Source organism: Bactrocera latifrons, unplaced genomic scaffold, assembly GCF_001853355.1.
Source record: "Bactrocera latifrons isolate USDA-ARS-PBARC rearing strain unplaced genomic scaffold, ASM185335v1 scaffold_234, whole genome shotgun sequence".
Classification (NCBI taxonomy): domain Eukaryota; kingdom Metazoa; phylum Arthropoda; class Insecta; order Diptera; family Tephritidae; genus Bactrocera; species Bactrocera latifrons.
This window is the reverse complement of record NW_017535897.1, coordinates 391816-401069: the sequence shown is the minus strand read 5'-3', so window position 1 is coordinate 401069 and position 9254 is coordinate 391816.

Here is a 9254-nt window from a genome sequence, read left to right as displayed (position 1 = left end):
CCAGTAACGCTCTCGCAGGCAGGTATTCACCATAACTGGTCCTCACTTGAATAACAGCTGTCGCCAACATTACCCGATCCGGCATACTCGCTGTATGCATGGCATGTGTGGTTGATGGTTGCGGATGAGATGCAGCGGGGAAGGAARCCGGGTACTGGTATAACAATGTGTGATGCGATCGATTGCATACACGACATCGATCCGCTCTACACTTGGACAAAGTATGCCCCTTACGCAAGCAATTTATGCATAAGGGCACCGATTTCACAAACTCGAACCTCTGTTGTTCCGGAAGCGCCTTAAAAGTGGGGCAGGCAGCTAAAGGATGTTCCTTTGACTTGCATTTTTGACAAGTTGGCTGCTTTGCATCTGCAGCACCTAAAGCTAATTTTGTACTGTCCATGTGTGGCTGCTTCATATGGCTCATGCTGGTTGTGGCTCCGGATTTCGTCCTCAAACAAGATGCTCCTTCCGCTGCTAACTGCTGAAACCTTCTATTTAAGGTTGCTTCGCAATTCTTCCATAATGGTAAGTGATCGTAGTCCAGTTGCCCTTCCCACTTGGATCGGGTGGCAGAGTCAATCTCTGTCATAACTATGTATTATAATGGCGTTTGTTATTTGCTTCTCATCGCCCAGAGATAGCAAAGAGTCGTAAACAGCAGACACTTCATCGATCATCGCTCGTAATGAAGGTGCTGATGGCTTTGGAATAGTTGGCAGCTCAAAAAGTTTAGATATCGTGTTGAAAAATATCAAACATTTATTATCATAAACTTTTTTGAGACTTGCCAACGCTTTCGGGTAATTTTCATCCGACATCTGAAACGCTTTAAGAGTTCCCAGAGCCTCTCCCGATAGACAATTTACCAAATGGTTAAATTTCTCAATATCTGGGATCATTATGAACCAAGCTCTCAAACAAACTCATAAGATTTTTAAATTCTGAATATTCTCCCTTGAATTTCGGCAAACTCATTTTAGGGAGCCTTGAACTGTGAGAAGCTTCGAAAGATGTTTCGGCAATTGACGTTCTACTTTTGGCAAAAATATTTTTAATTATTCCAATTCAATTGGATCTAATGACATGGTTTTTCTAAAAGGCCCGTCTTTATTCGCAAAATACTATTTTTCGCCACCGTCCTTTGACGTTTTAATGACTTTAAGTCGATCAACTCCTTACTTGGAGAGAGGTTGGCGATAGTTGGCTTTGGCTGGCTCATTTTTGCTTGTTTAAATTAAATTACCGAAAAAACACCTTCAAAGGTTGTCATCAGGTGTATTAAGAATCGATAACGAAAACGAAAAAATATATAAAGAGAAAAATAATATCGATTCCCAAGTATACGAAAGCCAAACCGATGAGTAATGCAAAATGAGCAATAGAAAATTTAACGCGAAAAAATATTGTCCAAGAATTAAATTTGCGAAAGCACGAGTTAATATGCGAAAGAACTGACCGAATTAAAATTTTAAAAGTATGCGAGTTACAAAAATGTCGCATCTTAATGTAGGCAAATCCGCAATCCCAATATCCCTACACATTCACTTCAATATGTAATATGTATGTATATATACAAGTATGTATAACCAAATGTAATATATGTATGTATAAATAAGCGTATAATGTGAGAGCCAAAAACTGAAAGTGGTCGTTAGTAATTTTATTAGTATTATTTTTTGTTTGCACCACTTTCCATAATTCGCACTCGTTACCTGGTGCGTCGGCTGTTTGCAGGCGTTCACGTCCCTTAGGCACAGGATGCAGCGGCAGCTCATTCCCACGACGACTTAAACAGCAGCGGATTGATTGCAGCAGCAAATTGACGGCAGCAACGACGTGATGGCAGCAGCGGATTGACGGCAGCAGCGACGAGATGGCAGCAGCGGAATTATAAGAGGAGCGGCTTGGCACCAGCAGAGGAGTGATGACAGCAGCGGCGATACCAACAGCGACGGGGTGGCAGCAGCGGTTTTAAGCACAACGGTTTTAAGCTTATCGGTTTTTCCACTATATGGCACTTTAAACAGTTTATAAAACTGTTTTTTTTTAACTGTAATTTAATTATTATTATTACTTTTTTAGGGCAAAAACGTTTTAGTTTTTATTTGCGCCCACCACTGTACAGCATAAATAATTCACCTCGCACAGTACTTATCAAGTACCAGCTTATATTTTATTTCTTAGTTTGGTGAATTTCTCACTTTTTACACTATGTCTACGTATTCGCATACACTCCACAATACTTCCCTTTTCTTCTTTTTTGATTTTTACAGAGGTAAGTAGGCGGGTAAGTATTTCAGCACTGCACTTTACACTATACATATGTATGTTATTTTTTACAGATTTCCACTCGTCACGTATGTATATTTGTATTTATTCTTTTTGACAGGTTTCACTGCACGCAATTCGTATATCTCTATATGTACTTGCATATATATATGTATAGTTGGATTTTTAATCCTTTTGATTATATATTTTAGTTTTTGGGGTTTTCACCTTCACTGAACCGTGAACACCGAGACTCCGAAAACCGAACCCCGAAAAGGGTACACTTGGCAATTGGTTGCGAAAAAGAAATCTTTGTAGTAATTATTTCACTGAGTGTAAATTTTGATAATTTTTTTTTTTTTTTATTTAAACACGCATTTGTCCCTACTCGGGCGCCATGAAATTTCTCAAGCGTTTTTGTGAGAATTAGAATTGTTCCGGCGTGTTCAATATTTTTTAAAATGTTCACTTGATGAAACTTTACCAATTGCCCGTGCCGGACACTTGATTTGCGGAAACTTGCGACGGCGAGATTAGCGAGAAAGGAAAGCGTGTGCGGATTCGATTGCATCTAATTACCAATGTTTCTTTATTTCAGTTTATCTAGTTACTTAGCCTAAGTCTTAAAACTAACGGGATAGAACAGTTGGAATGGAAGTACAAAAGTATGTACAAAAAGAGGTGAGCAATTTGTTTTGTTAACTTCTAGTAATAGATTAATGTGTGTATATAATATTATTAGGGTAAGTACAATGAAAGGAAAACTTTATAATTCAAATATAAAATGCATTTCAGAAAAGTAATTAATTTTAATTTCATTTTAGGATGGACATATATGTACATATACATAAGTCGCTTGACGCAACATCCATATTAATCAATTGTTTAATTAATTTTTCAATTCTAAAATTCTCAAGTTTTCTTCTTCAATTTACTACCACTAGGTTTACCCCCATTTATTGGGTTCCTATCTAAATACGAGTAAAGAGTTGTAGTAATAAGTAAGTCCTAACTTTAAGTTATCTAATTATACTTATATATAAAGGAGTAAACCATTGACGGGTTAATTTAAATATAAAAGAGTAAACCATTGAAGGATTAATGTAGATATATCCCGTTAACTTAAGATTCGTTTCAGTTATTGTTGATTCTCTTTTAAAGTTCATTTGTATTCATTTAAACACATTCTTGGTTGTCATTGTGTTGACACGTATATTCATGTTTCACAAGTTCATGTGTCCATTTGCAAAGATATATACATAAGTAAATACATAGCATGTAACCAGAGAAAATGAATGTATGTTAGAATGAGCATATGGAACCGGCCTCGGTGAAAAAGACTAAGGCAGTACAGTTTGAGAAATAAAAGTGAAAGGACTTGGCATCCTAAAATCTCAGAAGTGGAATTTGCCCAACAACAAAAAAAATTTATTTGTACAACTTTGAAAAAAAAAAACAAAGAAGCGACACAATTTATGAAAACAAAAAGTGCGTGTACAATTTAAAGATTAAAAAAAATATATATATATAAACAATTTTAAGATGGATAATGTTGCAGACCATACAGTTGCACAATTGCGTACTTGGCTGCGACGTCTTGAATTACCATCGAGTGGTAATAAAAGTACTTTAGTGTTGCGGTTGACAGAGGTTCCTGCAAGTGAACGTGGCGAGTGTCCAAGTGGTGCAGAAGTTGACGAAATTTTGCTCCCAATATTTTAAGATCAACAGACTGTACTAGATACGGACGACATTGCTGCTGCGCAGATGGAAAATGGTAGCACCATACAACAAGTCGATGAGCAGCCAGTGAAAATCGTAGCAGACGCAAGTCCGACAGAGGTTGAATTACTGAAGCGAGAGACAAGTTTATTGAAACGTGAAAAAGATTTGCTGGAGCGGGAGAATGCAATGCTACAGCGAATGATGATTGGTGGTGAAACATTGATTGCCACCCGCAATTGAATCAAGCAACAATTTCACTTGACCTGATAAAAAATCTGATACCCGAGCATGAAGGCGGCGTTAATTTAAATTTGTGGACGGCACAGTTCAAAAGCGTCGCCAGTGCCTACACTATAAATGAAGGCGAGTCGCGCATTATATTTCTTAACAAACTGAAAGGCAAAGCACAACAATGGTTATATGGCAACCCCGATTTCGCAACTCAACAAGTAGATGAGCTCATTAGTCAAATGAATCAAGTGTTTGGCTCAGGTGAAAACAGAATGGTGCTGCGGCGAAAATTTGAGACCAGGAAGTGGAAGTCGGGCGAGCGGTTTATCGAATATTTCAACGATAAGGTGGTATTGGCAAACCAACTACAGCTGGGAGAAAAGGAGTTTTTCGAATACATAATCGACGGCATACCTGATTATCGGCTACGCTACCAAGCGTATATGCGGTGCTACACAACAAAGGCACAATTACTCCAAGCATTTTCCAAAATTGAAACTGGGCCAAGACCGATTGCGCCGGCTCAGTCGCAGATTCAAGAAAAAAGATGTGATAACTGCAGCAGTCGCGGACACCTAGCAGCAGAATGCCGTAAACCAAAGCGAGAGATGGGTACGTGTTATGGGTGTGGCAGTCGAAATCGTCAAATAGCAACATGTCCAGAGAAGGAAACTGTTCTCGCAGTTATGGAATATGTAAGATTATTTCATTTTGTTATAAAAGATTATAAAAATATTTCATTTTCACTAGAATCTCTGATCGACTCAGGTAGCCCAATCAGCTTCATAAAATAATCTAGCGTTGCAGAGAATTTGAAATTATAGTTTTTATCAAATGTGAATACTTTTTATTTTTGTTTAAATAATACGAGAATTGTAACTTATGGAAATTTTTTGTGTTGTATTAGAATAAATAATGAATTATTTGAATTAAATTTTGTATTAGTTGATGATTGCACTATGCATTATGAGGCTGTATTGGGAAGAGATTTTTTGAGAATTTATAATTTTAAGTTATTCAGAGCTGAAAAATAAAAAATTCTTGTGATGTAGGTATGACGAAAAGTCGGCACGACATTAAAACCGAACTAAAGTATAAATGTAAAAAAGATAGTCACGATAACGAAGATATGTATTTAAACGACAAAAGCAATATGAAAGAAAACTGTAAAATGGTAATTAAAGATTCAATCAAGTGACTAAAAATTGCAAGGAAGAAAATTTTGAGAAACAACTTTTATTGATAGCTAACGTTGTTAATGAAGAATTAAATGTCAAAATTGGCTCGAATATAAACTATAACGATATCGAAAAATTTAATGAAATTTTAAGTAAATATTATATAAAACCAAAGCGCGCAGCTGAACCTAAAATTAAAAGTGAAATGAAGTTGGTCGTTGACAATGTAAAGCCTTTCAACTGTCCTCCAAGACGTTTGTCCTATTCGGAAAAAAATGAATTACAAAAATTGTTGGATGAGTTTTTGGAAAAGAAAATAATTAGGCCGAGTGAGTCAGAATATGTATCACCAATTGTAGTAGTGCGTAAAAAGACAGGCGACATTAGAATGTGTGTTGACTATCGGTCACTTAATAAGGTCACAGCAAATAGAGTAGCAAATAAAAAGTTGTTCACAAAACTCGATCTAAAGAACGGATTTTTCCATGTATTTATGGAAGAAAATTCAATTAAATATACTTCGTTCATAACACCTTTAGGGCAATTCGAATTTTTGCGAATGCCATTTGGGTTAAAAAATGCACCATCTACATTTCAACGTTTTGTAAATAAGGTTTTTCTAGATATGGTGAAAGAAAATAAAGTGATAATATATTTAGATGACATAATGATAGCTACAGAAACTGCGGAGGAACATTTAGGAATATTAGTAGAAGTTTTCAAAAGGTTGATCGAGAACACGTTGGAGTTACGAATTGATAAGTGTGAATTTTTGCTGCAAGAAGTAAAATATTTAGGGTACACCATTTCACAGCTAGGGGTTAAAGCGAATGAAAAGGGTTTAGAGGCGATTAAAAATTTTCCCATTCCAACTAAAGTTCATTCTGTACAAAGTTTTTTGGGTTTGTGTTCCTATTTCAGACGATTTGTAAAGAATTTTTCGATTATTGCTAAGCTGTTGTATGATTTAACTCGTAAGGACAACAAATTTCAGTTTGGAGCTAAAGAGCTACAAAGTTTTGAAGAGCTCAAACAAAAGTTATTCGAAGCACCGATATTAGCGATTTATGTTCCCTTGGATGAAACAGAACTACATTGGGTTTGGTTCAATTCTGATGCAAAAGAAAGTAGACGGGAAAATGCATCCCATATTTTATTTTTCTAAAAGAACAAGTGAGACGGAAGCGAAATATCATAGCTTTGAATTAGAAACGTTATCCATAATATATACACTCAAACGATTTAGGGTCTACCTTCAAAGGTTAAAATTTAAAATAATTACTGATTGTAATTCATTAACTATGACACTCAATAAAAAAGAATTGAATCCTAGAATGGCGAGGTGGGCACTAGAAATTCAAAATTATGATTGCAGTTTAGAGCACAGATCAGGTACACGCATGCAACACGTTGACGCTTTAAGTCGCAGTAATGATATTTTACTGGTGGATTCCAATACTTTTGAAAAAAATTTAATCATATGTCGAGCAAAAGATGAGAAATTAAAGGAACTGCGAGGCATTTTGCAAAAATGTGAATATAATTTATACGAGCTGAGAATGGGGTTATATATCGAAAAGTAAATAATGGAAGGATCCTTTTTTGTGTTCCTGAAGCAATGGAAAGGCATGTACTATTTAAGTATCACGATGAAATGGGTCACATAGGTGTTCATAAAACAGTGGATCTTATTTCAACACATTATTGGTTTGCTAAGATGAGAGAAAAAGCAGCTAACCACATACAAAATTGCTTGAAATGTATAGTTTTTTCGTCGAAACATGGGAAAGAAGAGGGTTTCCTGCATAATATTCCCAAAAATGCGAATCCGTTTGAAATTATACATGTAGATCATTACGGTCCTGTAGATAGTTCGAGGCTAAAGAAGCACATTTTAGTAGTCATAGACGCCTGTACAAAATTTACTCGCTTATATACTACAAAAACAACTACTGCAAAGGAAGTGATTACTTCACTCAAAGATTACATTCGAGCGTATAGTAGACCAAAAGTACTAATTTCTGACAGGGGTAGTTGTTTCACGTCAAACGAGTTTACAAACTTTTTAGAAGAGGAAAACGTTCAACATATAAAGATAGCTACTTGATCTCCACAGGCTAATGGACAGGTAGAAAGAGTGAACCGGAGCCTAGGTCCGATGATAGCCAAACTGTGTGGCACAGAAAAAGGAATTTATTGGGATAATGTGATTGAAACAGTTGAATATGCGCTAAATAATAGCATTCATAGAACAATTAAAGAATACCCTAGAGTAATGCTGTTTGGTAGTACACCAGGAAAGGGTGTAGATCTGCTAGGAGAAAATTTAATAAATGATAAGGAAAATCAAATACAACAAAGTCACAACGAAATACGGTCATAAGCCAAAGAAAACGAAAAGCGGTTACAATCCTATAACGAGGACTATGTAAATAAAAAACGACGGACAGCGCACAAGTACAATCCAGGTGATTACGTTGTGATAAAAAAATTTTACTCAACGGCGGGAGTGTCTAGAAAGTTATTGCCAAAATTTAAGGGGCCGTATAAAATTTCAAAAATTTTACGTAACGACATATATGTATTGGAGGATGTTGAAGGTTTTCAACAGTCCAGAATCCCTTATAAGGGAGTTTGAGCTGTTGGAAATATAAGACCTTGGTTTGGGTTATACACTAAGACATAAATGCGATTGAGATCAGAAGATCTCATGGTCAGTTCGGCCGAATTGTAGTAATAAGTACTATGTGTATGATAATACATCCTAACTTTAAGTTATTCTAAGTATACTTATATATAAAGGAGGAAACCATTGACGGGTTAATTTAAATATAAAAGAGTAAACCATTGAAGGATTAATGTAGATATATCCCGTCAACTTAAGATTCGTTTCAGTTATTGTTGATTCTCTTTTAAAGTTCATTTGTATTCATTTAAACACATTCTTGGTTGTCATTGTGTTGACAYATRTAYTCATRTTTCACAAGTTCATGTGTCCATTTGCAAAGATATATACATAAGTAAATACATAGCATGTAAGCAGAGAAAATGAATGTATGTTAGAATGAGCATATGGAACCAGCTTCGGTGAAAAAGACTAAGGCAGTACAGTTTGAGAAATAAAAGTGAAAAGACTTGGCATCCTAAAGAGTCAATATGTATTAATAGCAATTATAACAGTTATATCACTAATCACTTTATTTTTTTTACCTGCGATTATATTTCGCAGCATTTATGATTAACTATTACGAAAATAACTGAACTATTGATATAACTATTAACAATATTTCTTTCAAAATAATATTAATTTTATCATTTATTTCTACCTTCAGTCTGAGCTTAGTTTCTATAATTTATCTATTCTTATAAATTATACAGTAAGGCTTTAAATTAACTAAAATAATAGCCTTCAAAGCTATAAATATGATTATAGTCTTTTAAGCCTTAATAAATTTATTACTCCTTTAGAATTGCAGTCTAATGTCATTATTAATTTATTAATTAAATATTAGTTAATTCTTTACTAATTATTAAAAATAATAAATTCTTATAAATAGATTTACAGTCTATCGGCTAAACTTCAGCCATTTAATCGCGACAATGGCTACTTTCATCAAATCATAAAGAAATGTGTAACCTATATTTTATCTTCGGAACCTGAACAGGGATAGTTGGAACATCTCTTAGAATTTTAGTTCGAGCAGAGCTAGGGCATCATGGAGCATTTTATGTTCGACCGTTAATCTTGTGGGGGGCTAAATAGTTACATTGCTATTTTTTTTTATGGGGTTGTGTTTAGTATCGCGCCGGTTAATTTTGGCTCACCGTACCTAAACGAGAGAACCAAAT